This window comes from Poecile atricapillus, chromosome 1, assembly GCF_030490865.1.
Source record: "Poecile atricapillus isolate bPoeAtr1 chromosome 1, bPoeAtr1.hap1, whole genome shotgun sequence".
In the NCBI taxonomy this organism is placed as follows: Eukaryota; Metazoa; Chordata; class Aves; order Passeriformes; family Paridae; genus Poecile; species Poecile atricapillus.
Genome location: NC_081249.1, coordinates 12,059,135 through 12,083,200, shown reverse-complemented (window position 1 = coordinate 12,083,200; position 24,066 = coordinate 12,059,135). Strand labels below are relative to the sequence as shown.

Here is a 24,066-nt window from a genome sequence, read left to right as displayed (position 1 = left end):
TTTTTTTTTTTTTTTTTTTAAATTTTTTTTTTTTAATTTTTTTTTTTTTTTTTTTTTTTTTGACGCTGCGGTGCGGGTGCTAGGACCCGTCAGGCACCCTCCCCCGGCCCCCCCCCCGGAGCGTTCTCCCCACATTCGCCCAGCACCAGGAAAGGATCCCCTCCGGACCGTCGCTCGCCGGATACTTGTGCGGCAGCCGGGATCGGCGCGCTGGGCGCGGAGCTGCCCGCGGGCAGAGCGGGGGCCCTCGGGCCGGCCGCCCCCCTCCCGCCGCCCCCCTCGCCGCACCTGGATGGTACCTCCCGCCGGCGACGCGGGCACTTTCTGAACTAGGAAGGAAGGGGCGACTCGGGGGGGGTGGGGGGCGCCGAAGTCTGTATGGAATTACCTGCGCCCGCGGCGGAGCTGGCAGCGCTGGATGGATGGGCGCCGCGTCCGCGGCACTCGCGGCCAGCTGAGCCCCAGGAGTAAACACGGGGCTTCTCCGGCCGAGTGCGCAGTGTGGTGACCGGCACTCGCCTCGCTGACTGATCGCACCGGAGGAATATTTCGGGAGACTCCTGTGGGTAAGGTCATTTTATCCAGGCAAAAGCCCGGCATTGCTAAACTTGGTGGCGGGTGACTGAAATGGGCACTTTCGGGATTGCTGCATTACCCTGATGCGAGGGGCTCCAGCCGCTATTGGCAGTTGAGTGGAATAACTGCAGTAGGTCTTCTGGTGAGTGCTTTTTGCGATAAATTAAAAAAAAAAAAAAAAAAAAATATCTCCTCCCCCTGTATTCATGCATCCTCTGGATTAGGGAGAGTACTGCAAGAAAAAGGAGTCTTTAATTTTCCCTCTTTATATTTTCTATTTCCCTGGTTGTAATATATTTGACTGGAAAGGGTATGTGACAGCAAATAAGCTCTCTGTGATGGAATCTAATTAATATGAGATCGGATCCTATCCTCTGCTTAAACAGATGTTTCCAACTCTGTGCAGCGTTCTGCTGCATTTCATAGCTGCAATGAAGGTAGAGAAAATCTGCTTTTTAAGTTCTTAAACTTTAAGGTGGTGATCCTTATTGATCGTGGTACAGTGCATTGGTGCTAAAGGGGTTAAATGCCATTGGTAATTTGGGATTACAACTGTTCCTGTAAATCCTGCAAGGAAATTATAAACTGAGGGGCGGTAAGGACAAAATCCCCTCAGCTTCATAGTAGAGAAATACCATAAATGTCACTAGCCTGAAAATATCTCATCCAGCTGCTCTTACAAAATATCTTTTTTACCCAATAACTTACCTACTGAAACCTCGGACCACGTGTATGGGAGTTTGGAAGATGTGCAAACAGAGATGCTATCTTCGGTATTTCATACATACATGCATCTGGCTGAGGGACTGTGTGGGAATTCATTCCTGTTACTTGTGGTGTGAAGCGAGACGAGAGAAAAAGGAAAGATCATCTTCTTAAGAACAGAAGCGAGTGAGGGAAGCACTTGAGCCTTTAAAGATTTAAAGGGATCCGAGCAATGCAGATTGGCAATTTCTCTCTGCAAAATCAGTTCTGATAAGAGGGAATGGGGGAAGGTTGAGGGAATCGATAGTGATGACGTTGTGCAGTGCAATGCACTGCAATGCTAAAGTTACATAGTGTGTGCGAAAATATGTACCCTTATGTACTGCTGGTGAGTTCATGCATAATGGATGGAAGAAGATATGCAGATCTGTCTGTAGGAAGATGGATGTATTTGTGCAAAGACGGCGATTATGTAACTTGATTACATCAGTGGCATCAGTCGCCGATAGTGGAATAATATGCTCCTGTAGCGTATCGATCACTTGGCTTAACTTTGTAGCGCTCCCGGCAGCGAGGGATGGAGACCTGGGCAGAGGAGGGGATATCCTTGCTCGGCTCATGACAAGGGGTTTGCCTCTTGCAGGCTGCCTTTTGCATCAGCGTGCTGCTGGCGGAGTTTCCCCGGGACAGGGAGTTCACGGAGGAAGAGGAGGAGGAGGGGGAGGCTGGTTCAGCCACACCCGGGGAGAGGCTCCCGAGGAGCCCCGGCGAGGCTGCACAATGGTCCCATTGAGCAGCGCGCTCCTTTGCAAGGTCACACCGCAACCTGGGGCTTGGGTGCATGGCAACAGCTGAGCGGAGGAGGAACAAAACCGAAAATTAAAAGCGATCCTCCTCTCCCCTCGCCGTCTCCTGCCTCCAGGAGCGGCGTTCTGCTGACCTCTCTCCCAGTGCTCGAGGCAGAGCTGTGCTCCTGCCCGGGTGTGTGCGGCGCCCAGCACAGACAGCGCTGTGTCTCTCTCGCTGGGAGCACCGGCTGCTCACAGCTTTGGCAGGGTGTTACAGTACAGCGTGTGACTGACGGGAGGAAAAAGTATTGTCAGATACAACAGCTTCATACACCTGTTACATTTACAGGAACCGAAAAGGTGGTCCTTTAGCGCATTTCAAGCGTCTGAGAAGTGAGTGGGTGAAAAGCAAAGGTGTAACAGGAGTCCCATTTGTTTAACTCAGACTTTTTTAGCAAATTGTCCTCAAAGACAGCAGCATCAGGATATACCTTAACGCCCCTTTTAGAATCCTGAATCACTTTTCCTATCCGTTCAGGGGGAGGAGTGGAAAGAGCACTCCTTGGAGATAGATAAGCTCACAAAGGCACTGCTGAGGGCCCGTACCTCTAACACATGCATTTTCTGAAAAATGTAAGCCTGATGGAATCTTAACTCAGCTGAAATGAGTGATCTTATCGTCACTGACCTGTGTCCTTCCCCACTTCACTCTGAATTCATTCTAGCAAAATGTCACTAAAATACTTTTCAGTTAAGAGGTGAGGGCAGTGGGTTTTACATCTGATAAACATGATCTTCACATACCTACTAGATTTAATGCACTATCAAACTCGCAGTAATTCTACCCTACAGCAGCCTGAAAAATCATTTTTTCCTGCTTCTCTGAAAACATTAGTATTTTAAACTTGGTTCACCATTAGTTCATGACTATATTCATATTTCTGGAGGATAGGTCTGGGCACGCACTAGAAATTCCTGCTAATGCAGTTTCGAGTTTGACATTCATAGAGTATACTGAATAAATTGGAAAAAAAAGGATATGAAGTTAACTCTGTTTCCATCCTTCAGGGGTCAGAATAACACTATGGCAACTCCTATGCATTGCTACAGCTCTTATAATTTTCAGAAATGTCCATTGCATACTCTCTGCCACAAAAAAATTACAGGCATGCTCTTTCCATTGATTCCTTACGGGACCCCTTGTGACACACAGGTTACATACCTGTACCACCCATCTTAAAGGAAAGCACAATTGTCTCCAGAAGGTGTTATAAAACTGGTGCTGTAAGGAGTAGGCACTGACAGTGTGGGAATATATCACATGATACATGTAAAGTGGCATGCAGCATGCAAGGATTTGCAAATTCAGGACAATAGAGAATAGTAAGCAACCAAGTTTTATTTATAGATTAATTTTATTGTTGTAGTTAGCAATGCCCACTTGGTAAAAAGAGAAGGTTTCAGCTCCAATGCAGTATCTCTTCAGTTTGCACCAAATGTAGCTTTTTTGAGAGGAAACTTTCCTTGCTGAAGTAAAGCTGTAAATCACTCGGACAAATGAAGAGAAAATGTGAAGAGAAATATTTACATAAAACATTCCCAGGCTCCAAATCTCAGACCACTGAAAGCAGTGAGAGTTTGGCCACCCACTCCTCGCTATTGCTGGAGAGCTGGCTTTTAAAGAAAACAGCATTGCATGAAGAATAATCTCAGTACCTTCCTCTGAAAGAGCAGGCTTCTGACTGTCATTGTCATAGAAAACAGTAGACTTGTTTTAGTGCTGACAGAAAAATTTGAAACAGGGCAGATCTTAATGAAACCTTTTTAATATTCAGTGATATTCTTTTAATGTATTCTAAGTACTTTCTGTGGCCATTATGCCATGTATTAAGAAAAAAAAAAAACCAAACAAACCAACAGGAAAGGATAATCAGCTGAGGTTTTCCTTCAGTGTATTTGCCCTTACAGAGAAGTGTTTGGATGTACTTCTGTGTTTCATAACAGCTATGATATTTAGTGGCTGGGGATCTTTTTATTTTTATAGTTCACACTGCATGATAATATATGGCAATTGAAACATGAAGCTCTGATTAATATGATTAAAAACTAGCAACTTATCTAGTGGTGCTGAAGTTGTGAGGTTTAATTATAGAAACACCATTTGTACAGCTAAAGGTAAGGTTGTGTCAGCATTTCTGTTATAAACCTCTATCCTGTTTCCATCCATTGTACCAGGGGTCCATGAAATACGAATTCACAGTAGAGACCATAATGGCTTTTTTAGGTTACTGGCATGGCCTGTCAGGTCAGTAATCCATGTGTTTCTTTAAGTCTTTATATGAATGTCTACAGCAGCACCAGAGCAGCCATTATTCTCTATCAATTCAAGTATATTCTTTTATTTTAAAATGTAATTAAATATGCAGTGATGGACCACAGTGACTTAGTGACTCAGGAGGGATCATTTGGCATATGTTTTTTTATGTACTTTCATATAGTTTTCATACTCCTAAAACAAAAACAGATGAAATGCCGCAATTAATTCTTTTTGTGACAGTTTAAAATTAATTTGCATTTAGGTGAAAACTTTTGGGCGCCAGGGAGGAAGGAGAGAATAATGAAAGTGAAAATCTATGGGTTTTGAATGTTAATAGTCAAGCTTTGCATATTCCTCTGAGGTAGTCACGTATGAAACTCCATCCTGCAGAAGGGGAAAATCCTGTGTCATTTGTCAAAGCTCTGTAAGACCAGGGCAAGGAAATCAGGTAGTGCTGGTTCTCTGTTTTAACAGAGTACTCTGTTTTTCTAGGTCTCACTGTACCTGTGCATTGTAGGCACTCCTAGATCATTTCATGGTGTTATACAGCACACTATTTATGCCTCAATAACTCGGTCTGAACAAACGAACCAAGGGTGTCCGTCTTACTGCTTTCTGTCTTTAAAGTTTCATGTTTATAGGAACAGCACACAGACATAATGATAATCCTTAAATAGTCGTAGCAACAACTGCAGCATTTACTCACAAAGATTTTTTAAATTGAGAATGAAGTAGGAAAAAGGGAGAAGGTGAAAACATTTAGCTTTTTGCCAGTGCAGTAGATATTGTTTCCATTTTATTTTTTACTTCTGGGAATAATTTAGGAAATGCTCAGTGTAGCTTACAAAAACAGAAACCTAATTCATGTGTTGAGAAGGCCAATACCATCTATACAAATCTATACAATCAGCAGGCAGACAAGGGCTAGTGGTGTCAGAAAGTTTTCTGTTCTCTGGTCCTTCACAGCTGTCCACAGTGAATAGAGCATTGTGAAAGAAGAAGAAGATGGAGACTGCAGAATGGGTTAAAAGGGGGGCAGAAAAGCTTGTAAATGTACAGACAATGGTGAAGTATATTCTCTATTTTGTGAGATGGAATATATTTCTGTATTCCTCTTGTCTGTTCTTCACTAGGGATACCCAGATACTTAGAGTTGTTGCAGTTCCTGCAGTTCCCAGCTCTCACTGGTTTTTTGTTTTTGTTTTTTTTTTTGAAAATCCTTAAAATCTTCAGCGTAAGTGCCATCAACTTTTTGTTTTCATGCCTGTTTCCAGTCACACAGTGAGAGAGTGGTCTCTCAGTTGAGGTAACTACTTGAGGTCTCCTCCATAAAATAATAAATTAATGTCAAGAACATGAGAGAAAGAATGTTTTCTGTTAGGTGAAAAGAGAAGGCTGATAATTTTAGAAAGGACTGATAATGTGCAGAAATCAGACTTCGCTCTGACAAAGTACAAAGCTTTGAATTTCCAACAAGGATCTCACAATGCTCTTGCATGACTGACACCAAAGGTAGTGCAACTGCTGTGTAAAGCCTCCATGTCTCAGTTTCCACTCTTAAGTTCACTCAGTAATGTGTACTTGGAGTATCAGTAGCAATTTCTTCTCAATCCAAGCTGAAAATTTAGACTGTTTCAGGGAAAATGAAGTTGTAGTAATGGGCGTCCATTGTCATGTGCAGGCTTCTGCTGCTGGTTAGGGCTGGGCTTAACCAGCTCTGACCTGTCTGAGTTCCCTGACCATTTGCCTCTGACTGAGAACTGCTGAGCCTGGATGGTGTAAGGGACCTGCACGTATATTTGTGCCTGCCTACATCCATTTGACAGTGCGCCTTTATGGATTTTACTCTAAGCTCAGATCATATGCCTCAGGGATAATTCCTACACCAAGAAGAACTGTTGGTATGATGGAAACCTTGGGATAGAGCCACAATGTCTGCACAGGAATGTGTTTGGCCGGGATGCTTTTGTGTGGCACCGATCCCTGGCAGGAATTTTAGCCCTGTGTCTGTCAGGTTGCTGCTCAGTGCACAGAATTGCAGGATGGCAGCAGAGCACAGCTGTTACCATACAGCACCTTGGCATTCTGCACCTTCGACTTTTCTTTAATGCTTTCTGTCTCTTCCCACATTAAAACTTTTCTTTTTTCCCTCCTCCCCACTTCCCCCCACCTCCAAACTCTTTTGCTCATTTTAGAATAACATAACTGGAAATGCATGGCATTTCCTTTTCAGCAATTGTGCATATGATGGAGATATGTATATTTGTGTACATATCTGTCAATAAGATCTGCATGTTCAGTATACACAGAGTTTATTTTATTCAACATCTCTTACAGAACAGACAAGGCCTGTGAACTTTCTCCTAGACATTTCTTTGGGGATCCCATAGCTGAAGGGCTTGTGTTTACACCAATGTTAGATCATGCTGGCTGATTGTCTCTCTGCTGATACACATTTAGTTATCATGGAGTTGTAGAATATGCTGAATTGAAGAGACCCATTGGGATCATTGAGGCCAGCTCCTTGGCCCTGCACAGGACATGCCAAGAGTTACGCCATGTGCCTGAGAACATTGTCCAAACACTTTTTGGTCTCAGTCTTGGTGCTGAGACCACTTCCCTGAGGAGCCTCTTCCAGTGCCTTACCACCCTCTGGATGAAAAACATTTTCCTGATATCCAACCTAAACCTCCCCTAACACAGCTTCAGGCCATTTCCTGTCAGTGGTCACAGAGAGAAGAGATCATTATTGTCACCTCTGCTTTGCCTCGCAGGAAGCTGTAACTGCAGTGAAGATTCCCCTCAGTCTCCTCCTGGCCGAACAGACCCAGTGCCCTCAATGGCTCCTCATAAGGTTTCCCCTCCTAACCCTTCACTATCCTCATAGCCCTACTTTGGATGCTCTCTAATAGCTTAATGTATACTTTCAGGGGTCATTTATGTAGCTGGTCCCTGGAGGAGAACTGTGTACGAGTGCACACACACAGATACCTGTGCCTACATGTGCCTGTGCATGCATGCATCTTTACCTGTGCACTTATTCATGTACCCAAAGGAGGACTGAGAGCAAGCCATAAAGCAGAAATGCTCTAGTTATTCCTTATGCTAAATGGAGGAAAACAAGCACCATTCAAATAAGACATGAGACAGTAGCTATTTTTTAGGGTTGATTTAGTATTTATTTTTTAATGATTTTTTAATGTAAATGCAGCATATTTCAAGACAACAAATGTATTTTGGAATGTCAAAGCTGAAGCACACTTTGAAAGGACTGTCAAAGGGCTATATGGTATCAAATGTAATTTTTGAAATCTACATGGTAAAACTTTGGAAGATACATTCTAAATGTTTCCTATATATCTCTCCTAACAGAACAAGATACTATAAAAAATCTTACCCATTGTTGTGAAAAAGCTCAACCAGGTTATTTTCTCAGTTCACAGAAGAAAGTTTTATAGGTATTATAAAATAAATGTAAAACTTTGTGTAGTATTTCTTGTATAACACTTAGAAACTCTGCTCTCTTCACTCAGTATGAATAATCTGTCTTCCATATGAAAAGATTCCCATGTGAAGAAAGAGGTGAAGGTTTTGTTTTATTAAGAAAAAAGAAGACAAATTATGGAAGAACAGGTGATGCAGGAATAGTGAAGGCTATGGAAAGATTCTTCGGCTTATCATATATATTGTTTTCCTGATGACCAGTAAAATTTAATTGTGGAAAATGTGAAATGAGTAATGGAAAGCACTCCTTAACATAGTTCATTCAAATCCTTTATATCTTATGGACAAAGATACAGTGAAGAGAAAGCTCTAGTAGAATGCAATAATTTGATAAAAACAACGTTTTGAAGTGTAGCACTGTAAGAGATACCTAGGTAAGAAGATTGTCAGGCTGTGTAAGAGATGGTTCGAAGGCTATCACCGTGTATGCCCCAGTTATGGTGTAATCAGGGGATGTGTCTGTGATTCCTGAAGTGTTACAGGATGCTTCTTCCAGAGGATTTGCTGCTGGCTTCCCTTGGAGGTCTGCTGTCTGACTAGATGGATTATGTGTTCTTGAGACTATAGTTCTTCACTCTCTGTTCATTTTATAAACCCAGCAATTGTAGAACTGGTTAATAAAGATTTTATTAATATTGACTGAGCAGCTTAATTTTGCTGTTTAAGTCCTCATTACTAAAGTCCTGGTCCAAAACACAGTGATGGAAATGGAACAAGGCCTACTGCACTCTGTAGGTATTGGATCAATCTCCAGCTTTATCATCTAATTTCCTGATTTTTGTTATTTTCTGTGGAAAAAAACCTCCTACTGCTTATGTTTAATAGATTTACATTGATTACAAAAAGAAAATCTTGTAAACTTTAACAGAATCCAATAAAGCTTACTATATTATTGACAGTATAGACAATCATTAATTTCCATCATTAAGGAATATGCAAGCCCCATATTTTGTTCATTCATGGAAAGAAATGTCTAGTTTCTTAAAAGGTTGTTACACCATCTCTGGTCTCTGGTACTTTCAATTGCTGTGATGGAAAGCTCAGAAAGATCTTTAAAATCAATCACTAAAAATATATGCAGTGTTAGTGTACATCCTGAGCTAGTTCTTTCCAAAAAATTGTCAGGTTAATCAAAATACAGATAGGTTTCAGTCTTCAGTTAGTTTAACTTATCATCCTTCATATTGCTTCTTCAGTACTTTATATGTATAATAATATATATTTGTTATATATAATGTACATTCTGTCAGAGGACATGGCTCAATGGACAGACGCTCTACTTCTCTATATGGCTGTTCACTCATAAAAGACCATCCTTAATTACTGTTTTCTCTTGATTTTGTCCATTTGTAGTGTCACTTAATGCTTAAGACTTCCATATTAGCTAATGCAATGTATGTCTTTTATTTCTTTGGTGTCTGCAATCAGGCCCTTTCACTAGTTCCAAAAATTGCTTCTCTGTAAAACTTTGCTGAATTTGTCCATACTTCAATTTCTTGTCTCTAAACACTAAAAGACATAAACACATTCTGCCTTCCTGTCTTTTAAAGTGCTTCATCTATTTATAATATAAACTCTTTGCTTAATATTTCTATTTTATAATATATAAAGTAAGGTTAGAGTAAAATTTAATGTCAATTTCTTTTTCCTACCTCAGTGAAAATTAAATTTTTTGCGAGCCCTTGGAAATCATAGAAAGTATTTCCATTCTTCCAGCCTCCAGAAAAGAAGTAATTTCCATGTTGGTTGGAGGGTGGATTTTTTAATATTTTTTATTTATTTATCACTTAGATTTTGGGAGGATTGAATCAAAAGATGCCATTTTAGATATAAAATTTTAATGAAAACATTTTCTGCTCAGTAGAAAATTAATCAGAGAAGATATTTTCAGAGTACTTAATGCAAGTTCTTAGCAGAACAGGACTCTCAGCTAAGGTCTTTAGATGCTAAATAATACAAATATGAAAATAGTATTGTGACTCATACTACTGGGGGTGGCTGGGTCAGCTGCCTGTTTCCTAAATACTAATCAGTCTTTTTAATTTGAGATTACTTCAATATTCATCTTCTTATTTTTCTCTGTTGCCTGAATTAATTATATAGAAAATGTGGATGGTCATGAATCAAAGGTAGCTTGTGGTTTTCCTTTCTGCCAGGGTTCAGGTGTAACCCACCTGGTTAGCAGAACAAAAATGATAATAGTGATGGGGCTTTCTGGTTTTGATGGTGAACTTTGTGTTTGCTCTTACTCATCAAGTCTTAACCGAGTGCCCGGGGTGTTGTGGGAAAGGCTGATGTTGGTCTCAGTGTGTAGTGAATTAGATTTGGGAATTTTAAAACGTTAGCAGCGAGGTTCTCTCCTTTCCTGCAGCGCATTTTCCTGTCGGTGCAGAGCCATCACCTGCTGCATGCTCGCAGGTACTGCCTGCCTTCCGAGGAGCAGCTTTCCCAGAGGGAAAATCCTGTTTCTCTGGGAGGTAATCCCAGAGGTGAAGGGATCTCGGGTTTCGTACATGAAACCTTTGCTGTTTTTTTCAGGTCTTGTTACTGGAATTGACAAGCCGTGCTCAGTGCCATCCTTTGGGCTAATTCCAGCTGACGGCTCTCCACCAGGGCTGGACCGCAGAGCTCCGCGGTGACGCCGGCGGCATTTCCCCATCACAGCAGGAATGCCCCAGCCAGCGGGCTCCGTGCCCGCCACAACCTGTCGCCTGGAGACTTGTGGTTTCCATAGCTTTGGTTAATAGAGGACATTTTTGTCTGCTCTGAAGATACTCGTGTTCGCTGATTTGGAATAATATTAAGTGAAGCAAGGGTAAACCGATTTCACACAGAATCTCCTGTCAGAGCTCTGCTTCGTCAAGAATAATATTAGAGTAACTCCAGTGAAGCTGTTTCATTCGGCTTGCCAGATTGAGTCCAATGTGAACCTTCAACATAGATATTATTGCATTAATTTTAATGAATAAAGATCACAGACTTATTTAATTAACATAGCAAAAACCATTGTCAGCAAGCAAAGTTGTACTGCACAGCCACTCTAATGCAATCACAAGAGTATACTTTATGGCTATGAGAATATAATTTTCTTGTTAAAAACCTTTGATGTTTCTTTAAATATATAAAAATACAGGAAATGTGTAAATAAGGCTTGCCAGCCATCTCAAATGCCTCGTGTTAAAATTGATCTTTGAGCTTTGTGTTCATTTTAATGGGGTTCAGGTAATGCCGATGTATATATACCAGCATATATAGGAATATAAGTAGAGATATGCATGTATATACATAACTTTTGTTGTAACATCGTAGGTGTTAATATTGAAAACACAACCAATTATGTCAACTTTCATATGTTACTTTTACCATTATTTTTATCATTTTATTTGCACGGTTAAGGGCTGTTTAACCACTAGAGTTTTACTTATCTCCTACTTTCCTGCCAGGTTCAACTATACAGAAAATCATCCTTTAATTTGTTCTTAGGGAATTCAAGAGCATTGTATTGGAGGTTTGCCTACTCCACCAAGACCCACTGTGCAGTCTCACCTGCATGTCTGGTTTAGACCTACAGATGTTTTCCCATGCCAGCTCCCTCATGCACTGCCACAGGTTCAAAGTTGCTGGAAGTCAAGGAGGCAAGGAGCCACCAGTCACCTGAATGGCAGGATCATGTCATGACAAGAGAGGCTACTGGCTCTGTGCTGGTGCTGAATTTACAGGGAGTCTGTGTTTTGTCAAAGGGGAGCTGTGTGCAGTACATCTTGGAGTTTGGCAGGAGCTGCTTGCTGTGTAGATGGCTTTAGACTGCTCTTGGAGTCAAGATTTTAAGATATACTTTGGTGATTTTAGCATTCTTTGGTGTGTTTAGTCCCACTCTGATACAGAGTGTGAAAACAATTGCTTGAAAGCAATGTATATTTCCATCCATCTATCTATCTATCTATCTATCTATCTATCTATCTATCTATCTATCTAGCATCTATCTATCTATCTATCTATCTATCTATCTATCTATCTAGCATCTATCTATCTATCTATCTATCTATCTATCTATCTATCTATCTAGCATCTATCTATCTATGCCAGATTCTAGTTTATCTAATAATGAAACTTGAACGCAGGAATGCAAATGTATAATGTAGCCCAAAGCTGTATCAGTGCCACCTGAAATACATAAATAAGCAAATTTATTGTTTATTTGGCATGGACTGTGGTTCTAAAGTCCTCACTTTTATTGTTGTTTTTACTGACCTCTCAGATTGCTCTCATATAAGCTTTCAACCTTATGCTTTGTTTTGATGAATGAGGATAACTGAATTTTCAACTATAGACAGTTTACTATAGAATTATCTTGTATTTTTTCTATCGAGACTGGCACAATATTCTTAGCTTAAAAAGTAAGTTCTTTTCTTTATTTATTCTTTTACTGGGAATTTATACTATAAAGGTTATTTCAGGATAGAGGAAGAGTACAGTAAAGTATAATCCAGTAAGACGGTGTTCATATAATAGCAATTTTTTGCACCCATAAACTTTATATTTTGTTTTGAGGATTATCTATTAAGGCTCTAATTAAAAAGAAAAAATGCAACCCACACAACTTCCCCCCCAGAGAAAAGGGAAAGGGCACACCAGAAGAAAAATAAATTTTTTAATTAAATTTAGATACCCATTTATTTAAGTCCATACTTGTATTAAAGTACAAATTGTTTTCTGCTTATCTTAGAGGGCAGATAGACCCTCTTACTGTTTAAAGCTTATTTTTAAAATAGCTTCGCTATGAAGGTGCATAATTTTTGCTCAGTCCTTATTAAAGAATAAAATTAAACAAGATACAATGTCAAGCAACACTCCTTGTTGCTTGTTCTGACTACTTGTCAGAAATAAAGCAGAGAACTGCCACTGATTTCAGTATCAAAATAGTATATGCTTCTAAGGGTTTCCATAAAATTTAGTCTATGGAACTCAAAAGTTTTGTAAGAGTTATGGGAGTTTTACATAAGGAATAACTGATTTTAGCAGGAAGTTGTGTTTTGTTGATGCCAGGAATTCTAGCTCACTTTTTCTTGGTTACATGGTGTGTGTGGTGCATAGCTTTCATGGTGAACACACTCATGAAACAGGAACTAATTTATCAGTTCCAATGAGTAAATGGCTCTGCACATTTAGTGAAAACTACATTTTATTTGAAAACAAAGACACAGAGGAGAAAATATACTTAAATGGTCCTGTATTATATGTGCTGTGATACACAAATAAATCCATGAATTACCTTCAGCAATGTGGAATTTATTTATCTCTATCAGATGAGACGTTCTAGCTGTCACCAGTCACCGACAGTGATTGTGACACCCTGCTGCACACATTGCTTACATTATACAAAAATTCTCTATTTATGTAGCGCGTTGTTCCTGAGATTTCATACCACAGGTGAACAATTAGCTGTATACCTGCCAGTTAAGATAACTGAGCTCTGCAATTAGATTGTGTGACAGGTTTTGATGTAATTCAGCCTCCTTCTGGAGGCAGATTGTGAGCTGGCAGTGCCTGGCTGGCAGGGAGTGTGTTGGGTGCCCCAGATGGGTGTGCACAGGGTGTGCAGGCAGTGTCCCCAGGTAGGGTGCTTGGACAGCCACAGGAGCGGTCAGCAGAGCGCTGCCTTCCCCTCCTGTGCAGTCCTGTAGTTACCACGTGTCCTGTGCAGCAGCTGAAGGCATGGGGAAGGCTGCTTCTAAGATTGATATTAGAGAAAAGCTATGAATAGTGAAGACACAGAGAAATCCTTGGTGTCAGTCAGAGGCCTCTGGCATGACTTTGGTTTGATCACATCTTTTCTGTTGCATGCATCATCCCTAAGGAGAGATTCCTGCCTCCTTGGCCAGTGTCACACCTTGGTTTAGCATCAGCTCCCAAGGAGAGCTTGGCTGGGAGGCTGTCCCTCCCCTGCTGCTCTCTGGGGCCAGCTGGCTAGGTGGCAAGAAGGGGAACCAGCTTGTGCTGGTTTTGGCTGCAATTTTCTCCAAGTGGTGGAGAGCAGTTCATAGCCACAGTCTGATGCCCATACCCTCTCAAAAAGGTTTCCCAGGACTACAGTATTTGTGATTTGGCTTTATGGTCCTTCTCAGCCACCCATGGTGGACTCCCAGTCTCAGTTATTACTATTACAGTTGGTTTTTTTTATGTAGGTTTATGGAAGTTTTTTTAGTTTTGTCCTGTGAAGTACAGCCTCCCCTGCATTGTAGTTTTTTCAGACACAAAACTGGTAGATGTTGTGTGTCCTAGGCTACGTGCAGCGATAAGCTTGGGGATAGGATGGTATCAGAGGACTGTTCAACAGAGACCAAACCAAGCCTGTCACCTTGGTGTTAGAGGCAGTCTGTGGAGTGAACTGCCTTCCCTCACCTGTTGACCCCAGAAACCAGCAGTGAACTCACGCCGTGCTTTGTAGATGATCCCTGTCAGGGAGTTTACTCAAAGCCTCTGCTGCTTGGCAGGACAGACGTGTTGCCTGACTTGGATTCCCAGGAGCAGAATGGGGTGATAGCATTTCTCACCTCCCTGGCACACTAAGGGAACAGACACATTAGAGACTGTGAGATGTGAAGATATGGTAAGATGTGGTGTTTTGTGGTGTGATGAGAGTGCAAAAGACAGAGAAGATGTCTGAGAAGATGGATGAGTTCCCTTCAGTAAAGCATTAATACGTGCTGTATCCTTCCTCTGAAATGCGAGCTGGTTGTCACAGGCTCTGCAGTTGTTTCTGGGGATTTTGTTATGCAGATGGTACTTTCTGATTATCACATTTTAAGACTCACGCACGCATGAAAGGGAATAGTGAAATGGAGAAGGGTAATCTAGCTGAATAAAAGCATATTTATAAACAGATTTTTTTTTTCCCTGAGATAAATTAGCTCACTCTGAGCCTTACACATTGAAGCTCAGTCTGGCTATATCTGAGTTTATGAGATACCTATGCATCTTTTTTTTTTATTGCCCTTTGAAAACAGAAACATGACTGTCATCACTGACATACTGTGCAGAGCAGAGTACCGTTTCCCCTGCCTACTTCTCTCCATCAGGCTGCTCAGGTGTGTGCCTGCTGCTGACTGAGTCAGGACTGGGAAGGCAAATGGATCTCCAATGCAGGTCCCATTTGGGGCATCACCCTGTAACACAGATGCTCTTCAGAAGTAAGCTACCAAGCTTCTTGCTCTTGTACACTCCTTTTCACAAATTGCCCTGCCAAAAAAAAGGCCAGTGAAGCAAAGGTTTGGTGAAATAATTTGACACAGCCATACTTTCCATTTGTAGGAGAATTGCACTGCATTCAGCACTCTAGCAGATCATGTTTGTTCAGCAGATTTCAATTAAAGGTGTTAGTGCTTTTAGAGGCCAAGCTGGAATTCTTCCAGAGCAGATTTTTTATTTTCCATTCCATACATAGCTCCATGAAATGTCTTTGTACAGACAAAATGTGCATCTGCCTATACCCTTAGAAAGCTTTTGTGATTAAATTGTGGAAGAAATTCTTTTACCTTGCCCTGTCTGAATTGGAAATAGTGTCTGCTTGTGGGAGGAAGCAGACATTGTGGTTCTGGTTTGGATGGGAATAGGGATTTTAATGTTGTGGAGGAATTACTATGATTTCTTTCTATTAAAAGATTTCCCATAATCACCCAGTTTCCATTTCAGTCTGTGTTGTGCATGCTCAGAACCCATGCCATAGAGCTTACAAGAGAGAGAAATTGCATTGGGGCAGCTGGGGAGCGTGAGGTAATAACAAAACCGTATTGGCAATGCTCTTGACAGTAGCCATCAGCTACTGCTTCCTTCCTAATTTTTCGTAGGCATCACAGTGGAGAAGGGGTTTGAAGGAACAGAGAATGGAGTTCATTGTCTTTTTAGTCTGCTTGAATGATTGAGGAAGGCTATAAAAAGCCACCTCAGGCTTAATTTTGTAGTAGCCAATTCTCACCAATTGTCTGTCTGTAGGAAGAGCACAAAGCTCCAGCAATGCCAGGCCACCTGCAGATGCCACTTAAGAAGAATGCAGCCCATTTTTCATTGGACTATCAAATCAGTTAACTTGCTCAAAATCACGGTGGTTCTGTAAATTGGATTTAGCTACAGAAGAATAAATTTCTGCAAAAGTCTCTATGAGCCTTTCTGAATTCTGTATCATAACTCACACCCCCATTGGTGAAATCTCAGTTTAGAAAATAGAAACTAAACTATCACTAATGAGGAGTTAAACATAATATTACACTACACAGTATTCAGTGTATTTAAAATATTTGGGCCCTTAGTTTGAATTTAGACTTATGACCTCATATTAATAAGCAAGTTTTAATTTGAAGGGTTTTTAATTTTTAATGTACTTTGTGTCATTTTGCTTCCTTAATAATCAGAAGGTCGCATGGTACCAAACAAAATACCTGATGACAATCTAAATTGAGTATATCATCATTATTACCTTTATCAGTCAGAAATAATTAATTGAATTGTGAATATTGCTCATAGATCATGATGTCTGCTTCTGAAAAATGCATTGACCTATAAATTGTCCTCCAGTTGCCATCACCAGACTAGACAGCAGTTGCCAGAAGAAATTTGTAGAAAGATGTCTTCTGAATGATGGGTGTTTGCACAGTAAAGCTGAGTAAGAAGGCAGCTATTCAAAACCTCTTTTGAAAGGTTTCCTGTTATATCCTTTTTTAAAAAATACAGTTTTCTATTTCTAGCCTGAATTAACATAAATCACATATGAGATATATTTAATTTCTTTATTTCTGTCTAGTTATTTCCATGTAAGAGAGGACACTGTTGGAACATAATACTAACCACCACATGAATTTATAGTTACATGTTCCTGGTGCCACATTACGTTTTACCCAAGTACAGTAAAATTTTTCAGCAGATGATTCCTGGAACAAGTTATCTTTGTATTTATTTTTAAAGGTTTATTTTACAACGATTCATAAGCTTTGATTTTTAACCCCTTATCATTTGTTTCTCAGGATATACTCCAGTTTTTAACATATACACCCATTCTTAAGAATAGAGGACAGGGCCTTATTGTTATGCACTCCCTACTCTCTCTTAAAATAGTTTTCTTTTAGGCTTGTCCTTCTAATCTGATTTCTGCTTTCAAGGCCAAAATAGTTGCTGGACATCTCAGATTCAGTGCCCTTTAATTGACGTGACTTCTCCTCTGACTCATGTCTGTTCCCTGATGGTACACAGAAAGAAATCATAACTTCTCTGATATTTATCACAATAAACAAGCTAAAATATTCTCTTCCAATTAGACTTCTGTTCCCCTGATGTGCATTACCAGCTGCCTTTGCACTTGTGGTCTGAGTTCTTTTGGAGAATACTGACCAGAAGCCTCTATATTATGCTCAAGGAAGTCTTGCTAGTGCCGTTCGCAGTAGCTCTCCCACACACGTGTCTTCAAATACAGATGCTAATTTTGCAGCTTTTCAGTGATATGTCATTCTGATTTGTCACTTAAGACAAATCAGACAGAATTGTTCTTACTGCATGCAGGTTTTCTGACAGCCATGCTTTGCTGTCAGTCTGTGGCTGCCCCAGCTCGTGATGCTTTACCACTCTAACCAAAGTACATTTAGTGCTGAGAATCTACCTAGAATCTGAACAGTAGCAATAAGTATTGCCCTCTCTGCTCTTGTAAGTGTCCTTAACAGTGGGCTTTCTACTGGCAATGTGGGGAATGGAATTAATTGTTCATAAGATGGCTTAAAAATTCATCCTGGTACCAGAAGGATAGAATATTTCAGTGCTATTTCATAGCATATATTATGCAGGATATCACTGTAGCTACTAGCATATAGGTATGTAAGACTGAACAGGTCATTCTTGCTCATGGAATCCGACTACATTGACTGGATCACCAGAAATAGTGGTATGTGTGAAGCTCAGACCTCATTGAATGTATCTTATCTTCCCATAACAAGATACTGTAGTTCTCATTGGTTCCTATAGTTATCAGATACTATTTAAAAATCTCCTCCTCTCAGCTCTAAAACCATGCCAGAAAATCTGGCATTTTAATGCAAGTCACAAATGCAGCTAAGAAAAAATTTATTCTTTTTTTTTATTTCAGACCTGCAGCAACTTCACATGGCATATGTTTTGAGATGCAGTAATCAGGTACTTCATTATTAAACAGTCAAGAAAGGGAAGAACAATCCACTTGGCATAGGAGAAATACTAGCCTCCAAAAAAAAAGGGATTGTAGGAAAGTCAAGTGATGGTGAAGTGTAATACCAGCATAATTTAAAGTAATAAACCCCCAGGATTTGGCTAAGTTTAGCTGGGAGTAATGTAAATGAGCCTTTGTAGAGCAATTGCATTTTTAGAACACTTGTAGAGCAAACCCTGTGTTTAATGTGCTAAATACTTAGTTTGTGGTTCCTCAGCCTTATGGCCTCATCATATACCAAATTTTTGTGAAAAAACCACTTCAACTTGCATGCAGTTTGGCTTTACTGAGGACATGAAATTACAGTATAGCTGGTGCGAAATAGGATCATCAGTGATGGTGACATCTGTCAGACACAAGAATAAAACTACATTATGAACCCCCAGCCATGATTGTATTGTTCATTTGCATAACCAATGTTAAAAACTCCAGTTATGTTAGGCACTTTGCATTTCAGAATGGCCTTTAAGCACAGGAGTGAGGCTAGGAGGGGGCACCAGATAATTTTAAATTGTAGAATTAAGATGCCAGAAACCATCTGGACAAGCAGCCGTGCCTGCAGTGGTGAACACAGCAGACCCATGGACCACTTTGGTCTCCCCTAAACCATAGCTGTGCCAGGGAGAGCACTAGTAGGGGGGCAGTGGGAATGGCTGCAGATCCAGCATTGGAACTTTCTTCCTGGCTTTATTTCCTTTTGTCCTGATGCGTCCAGGGAATCTAGCTGACTGCAAAAATGTAATATATATTTTTGTATATACATAAATATGGTTTAAAAAGGACTTCAGAGCACCAACCCCACACCACTTACATACCAGAAGTTCCTAAGCTAATAACTCCCAACATCCTATAATTAATTAGAATAAAAAATGCCCTAGAAATTATGAAGTGCCACAGAAAGAGAGCAGGAGAAATCAAGGGCATTAAGGGTGTCCTAGTATATATGTGGTGCAATGGTGAGAGTACAGACATAAAATTCTTTATTAAAGTAAATTAAGAAGTTTAAAAGAAGAAATTACTAAAGCTATAATATAGGAACAAGTCCCATGTTGCATAAAAATGGTATAATTTTTCTTCATTAATGTCTAAGATGGGAAAGGACAGATAGGAAAAAGCAGTCCAGAAACAATGTGTTATTATCTACATCAGACAAAGGAGAGCCAAATGTGACACATCTAGGTGGGGAGCACCTACACAGGCCCTTCTGTCTCACCACTGGGCATGTAGTGAAAATTGCTCTTCTTACTAATCTCAGGTATATTTAATCAGCTAGGCAAAGGTGTATTCATCCTGGCACAAGATGTAATAATTGCCCAAGGAAGCAGCAGGAAGAGGAAGGATTGCTTTAAGGCAGTTGCAGAAGTCTGGAGGAGCTAGCCAGGGGTGAAACAGTATTTTCCAGAAGAGCAAGGCTGCTGATTTTTCAGGCTTATTGTCTTCTCATCACCTTAGGTAAAACTGTTTGGTACTTGCTAGTAATCATACACCCACATCATATGGGGCTCCCCAGACAGCCCCCAAAGAAAAACGACAGGAAAGAGGTAGATACTTGTTAAATTTTATTTTGGTTTAATTTTACTATGCACTGCAGAAATTAGTATCATGCATTTAGTGAAGTTAATAAATATGAGGTTACTGTATTAACAACATTTACACATAATTTTGAATATTTTCAAGGTAAACAGAAGACACATTTCTGTATCACTAGAGGAAACAAACTACATGTACAACACAGGAAATTAGTATGTTTCCCCAAGCAGTAATTTTACAATATTTCTTTTCTAGTTTCTAAAAAAGAGAGGATTTATATTGCTCCATGAAGTAAAGTTTAAACCACTCTTGTATACAAAAAAAAGTAAAATGTTATATTTTTGATGAAGTATGATGTTCTTTGTACATGAGATTCCAAAGAGAATTCATGCACTTTTCTCTCAAATAATTTCTCCAAAATTCATAAAAACAAAGAACAGAGCACTCTGAAGAACAACTAAAAAATCTCAACAAAAAATCCCAATCCCATCTGGTTTTGTCCTGGGTTGGCCCTGGCTTGATGCCAAAGCTATTCTGTCACTCTCCTCCTGAGCTGGACAGGGAAGAGAAAATAAAATTAAAGGCACATGGCTTGAGACATAAGGACAGGGAGAGATCAGTCACCGGTTACTGTCATGGGCAAATTGGAAATGTGGAAATTAACTGAATTTATTATTATCAGGTGAATCAGAGTAGGATGTTGAAGAATAAAACCAAATCTTAGAAAATACCTTCCCCTCACTCCTCTCTTCTTCCTGGGCTTAGCTTCGTTCCTGTTTTCTCTGTCTCCTTCCTTCCAGTGGCACAAGGGGACAGGGAATGGGAGCTGCTGGTCTGTTGGTCCTTCCTCCTCAAACTCTTACTCTATTCCAGTGTAGGGTCCTCCCCACAAGAGGCAGTCCTCAATAAGCTTCTCCAATGTCTGTCCTTTCCATGGGCTGCAGTTCTTCACAAACTACCCTGCTGCTGATCTGTCCCAAGGGGTGCATTCCTTCAGGAAGAGACTGTTCCAGTGTGGGCTTTTCTCTCCATGGGTCCCCATGTCCTGCCAGGAGCCTGCTCCAGTGTGGGCTTCCCACAGGGTCACAGTCTCCATGGGGCATCCACGTGGTCTGGTGTGGGGTCCCTCCACGGGCTGCAGGTTGATCTCTGCTCCATCATGGACCTCCAAGGGCTGCAGGAGCACAGCTGCCTCACCATGCTCTTCCCCACAGGCTGCAGGGAAATCACTGCTCCAGCTCCTGGAGCACCTCCTCCCCCTTCTTCTTCACTGACCTTGGAGTCTACAGGGATGTTACTCTCACATATTCTCATTCCTCTCTTCGGCTGTTGTTGCACAGCAATCTTTTTATTTTCTTAAATAAGTTATCCCAGAGGTGCTGCTGCTGTCACTGATTGCCTTGGACAGAAGTGGGTCTGTCTGTCTGTCTTGTAGCCAGCTGGCTTTGGCTCTGTCAGACAAGGGGGAAGCTTCTGGCAGCTTCTCAGAGAAGCCACCCCTGTAGCCCCCCAGTTACCAAAGCCTTGACACTTTTAACCAAACTCATCTGTGTCAGAGTGAATGTTTCTCTGGGCTGAATGGTAATTAAGCTGAATGCTGGAGAATGTTCTCAATTACTTGAGTTGCAGTGGGCTCTGTCTGCCTTAGCACTTTGGTTTGAGGCAGTAGCACAATCCTGAAGAAACTCCCTTGGTTGTTCCCACTTCCCACATGTCAGTTCAGTTTCCAGGGCAGCTTTTGTATGATGTGGAACAGGTGGCCCTGTAGAACAGAGCACTGTTGGCAGCTCCCTTCCCCTCTGCAGCAGCAGAGTTTGGGTCCTCATCAGGCATGTGTGGGTCGAAGTCCTGGTGTGAACATCCAGCCAGTCTGGAGCTGCTTCCAAGGACAAGACAGAACCTGTTCTGAAGTTCAGTCTGCTACACAGTGCAGAAATCAGGACTTCCATGCCACATGATTTGATACAATCACTGTTTCACTCTCTTCACCAGGAAAGAGCTGATAATATGGAAGGGGTTTGGTTTTTGGTTTTTGGGTTATTTTTAGTTGTAAATAGTAGCTGGTAAATGCATGAATGGTATCATACGTGAACCAGTAAAATAAAGTGAATTGAGTTGAATGAAGAAGCATGTTTACCTTTATGGAAGAAATTAGCTTCCTAGTAAAAAATGAAAATGAGTAAATAAGTAAATTTCAGCAAGGTATGGCCATGTGGGCTAATCTTATTTTAAGTGCTCAGCCTGAAGTATTTTTCCTAGATATGCCATTGGTCCTGTTAAAACAGGAGCATCAGCTGTGGGCATGCACGTTCCAGCCTCCCCATGCAGGAACTGCATGCAGCCCTTCTCAGTTAAAGGAGGTTTCTGCTTCTTCAGATGGTCTGTAAATCTGACAACCAAATTTTCTTAAGCAGAATTTGGTTTAGGAATTTGACCCAGTTTTGCAAATAGTTTTAAAAGAGCTGAAATGACACTTTGGCTCAAGAAGAAAAGAAAGATAAAAACCCCCTGAAAATAGGAAGAGAAGATTTACACATTTCATAGCATTATTTTGTCAGGTTTTGTAAGAAATGCATTATATAATACAGCCCTTTAATCCATAACAAGATTAAAAGTAATTGTTTTCCCATGTTCTGCTTTCCTCAGAGGCTGGTTCAGTACATATCCCATTGTTTGTGTAGTACTGCATTATTTAGTAAAATCCCCAGCTATTGAACAGCTGTTTGTTGGATTCGACCTGCAACACTGGAGCAGTGGCACTAGAAAGACAACAGATTTTGGCAGCTGTAATTTCTGTACAGCTGAACTATGATATTTGCAATACTATGTTGCTTACAAAATTGCATCTGCTTGTTTTTGTTTCTTTCTGTTTTTAAAGTAGGACCATTTATTAGACCTAAGAAATTTTGGAGATGTATACACCATTATTATAATGACTTTGCACTTACTGCATTATACATTTCATATCCAAATCTAAATTTGGAGTTCTAAATTGGTCTGTATAATTTAAGAACCAGTTGATAGTCAATGATCTCTTAATAGCAAATGGTGTCTTAATAGTAAAAATACAATGCAGGTGTGTTAAATTTTACATTTTCTTCTGTAGATGTATATTACATTACTTTTTTTTTTTTGTCAAATGGCACTTATCCCTCTTATTTTAATTGCAGTAATTGTGAAGTAGAGCCCAGATGCAGTTACTATAATTTAGTGCTAAGAATTTATTGACATAAATTCCCTTCACTGCTTAACTCTACGCTGTTATTTGTCTTAATAAGGTTAGTTGATGGTCGTTCCTTTACTGAAGGGATGTTGGATTAGGAGCTGGGAGATGGCGACTTGAGGAGACTTCACCAGCTGCATAGACAAACAAGGCTTACTTTATTATTGCCTTAATAACAGCTATTGAGCCCTGAGTACAGAGCAGCTCCTTGGCACCTCGTTCCCAGTGTGCAGGGAACATCCTTGAGTGCTCTGCTCACTTACCCTTCATTTCTCCGGCCTGTTTTTCATTGCTTTCCAGCCATCCTCTAGTCTCACTAAACAAGTTCCTAAGCAACTACTATAAAACTCTTCCAAAATATAGAAAAGATGCAGGGGGTGGGTGCTGCTCCTGCGTGCTACCGAGCAGCCTGGATTCAGCAGTGCAGCAGGAAAGGGGTGCCCCAGCCTGGTGAGGGAGCTGGCAGGAGCTTGTGGCAGTGGGCCTGGGTTTAACACTCTTGATGGAAGTGAAATTTGCACCCCCATGGAATAGCTCCAGGAGCTAAAAAATGTACAAGGTTGATTCTCTGTGTATTTCTTTTTTGTTTAGTTTCTGAAGAAGATTTTGCATTAGCCAAACTGTGTTTGCATTAGCCAAAAATAAGAAAATTTACCTGTATCATAAATTATTTATCTTTTTTATATTGTCTTGATATATTGCTTAGTACTATCAGAGCCTTGACACCCTGGTATGATGTATTTCCAAGGAGTAATTTTAACCATGACAACCATTTTAATGACTTAAAGAATGCTAATTCATGGTAACCAAAAAGAAATATTTTTTTAAAAGGATATTTTGTAAAACGTAAGGAACAAAATTTAACTCCATGTAGAGCTGTAGAATAAAAGTGAAAACATATTTGAGTATTACACAAAATATTCAAAATAGTTCTAATGAATAAGTTTTTTTGGTCTCATTCACAAATGAAAAATATAGAATCTGTGCTTAACTGTTTAATAGCCATTCAGAGAAATCTGTACTTGATCAATATTCTTGACAAAAATTCGTTAATATTCATTGTGCTTCACAATGAGCAATCTAGAAAGAGGTGATGAATCAGTTTTCAGTCCTGGAACAAAAAATGACACTGTAGCAGTCTGAATTTAGCCAGCCTGTCTCAGTTAATAATTCCTAGTTAACTCTTTTTGATTTTTAG

At 40.4% G+C, this 24,066-nt stretch overlaps 1 protein-coding gene across 1 annotated transcript in view; it reads left to right on the top strand.

Moving 5' to 3' along the window:
• Nucleotides 1–353: 353 nt before the first annotated feature.
• The window catches only part of IL1RAPL1 (interleukin 1 receptor accessory protein like 1), a 663,496-nt gene continuing 639,783 nt past the window's right edge, over nt 354–24,066 (top strand). The window contains exon 1 of the mRNA XM_058829526.1: nt 354–566. The gene's annotated coding sequence lies outside the window, so the exon portion shown is untranslated. The remainder of the gene's footprint in view (nt 567–24,066) is intronic.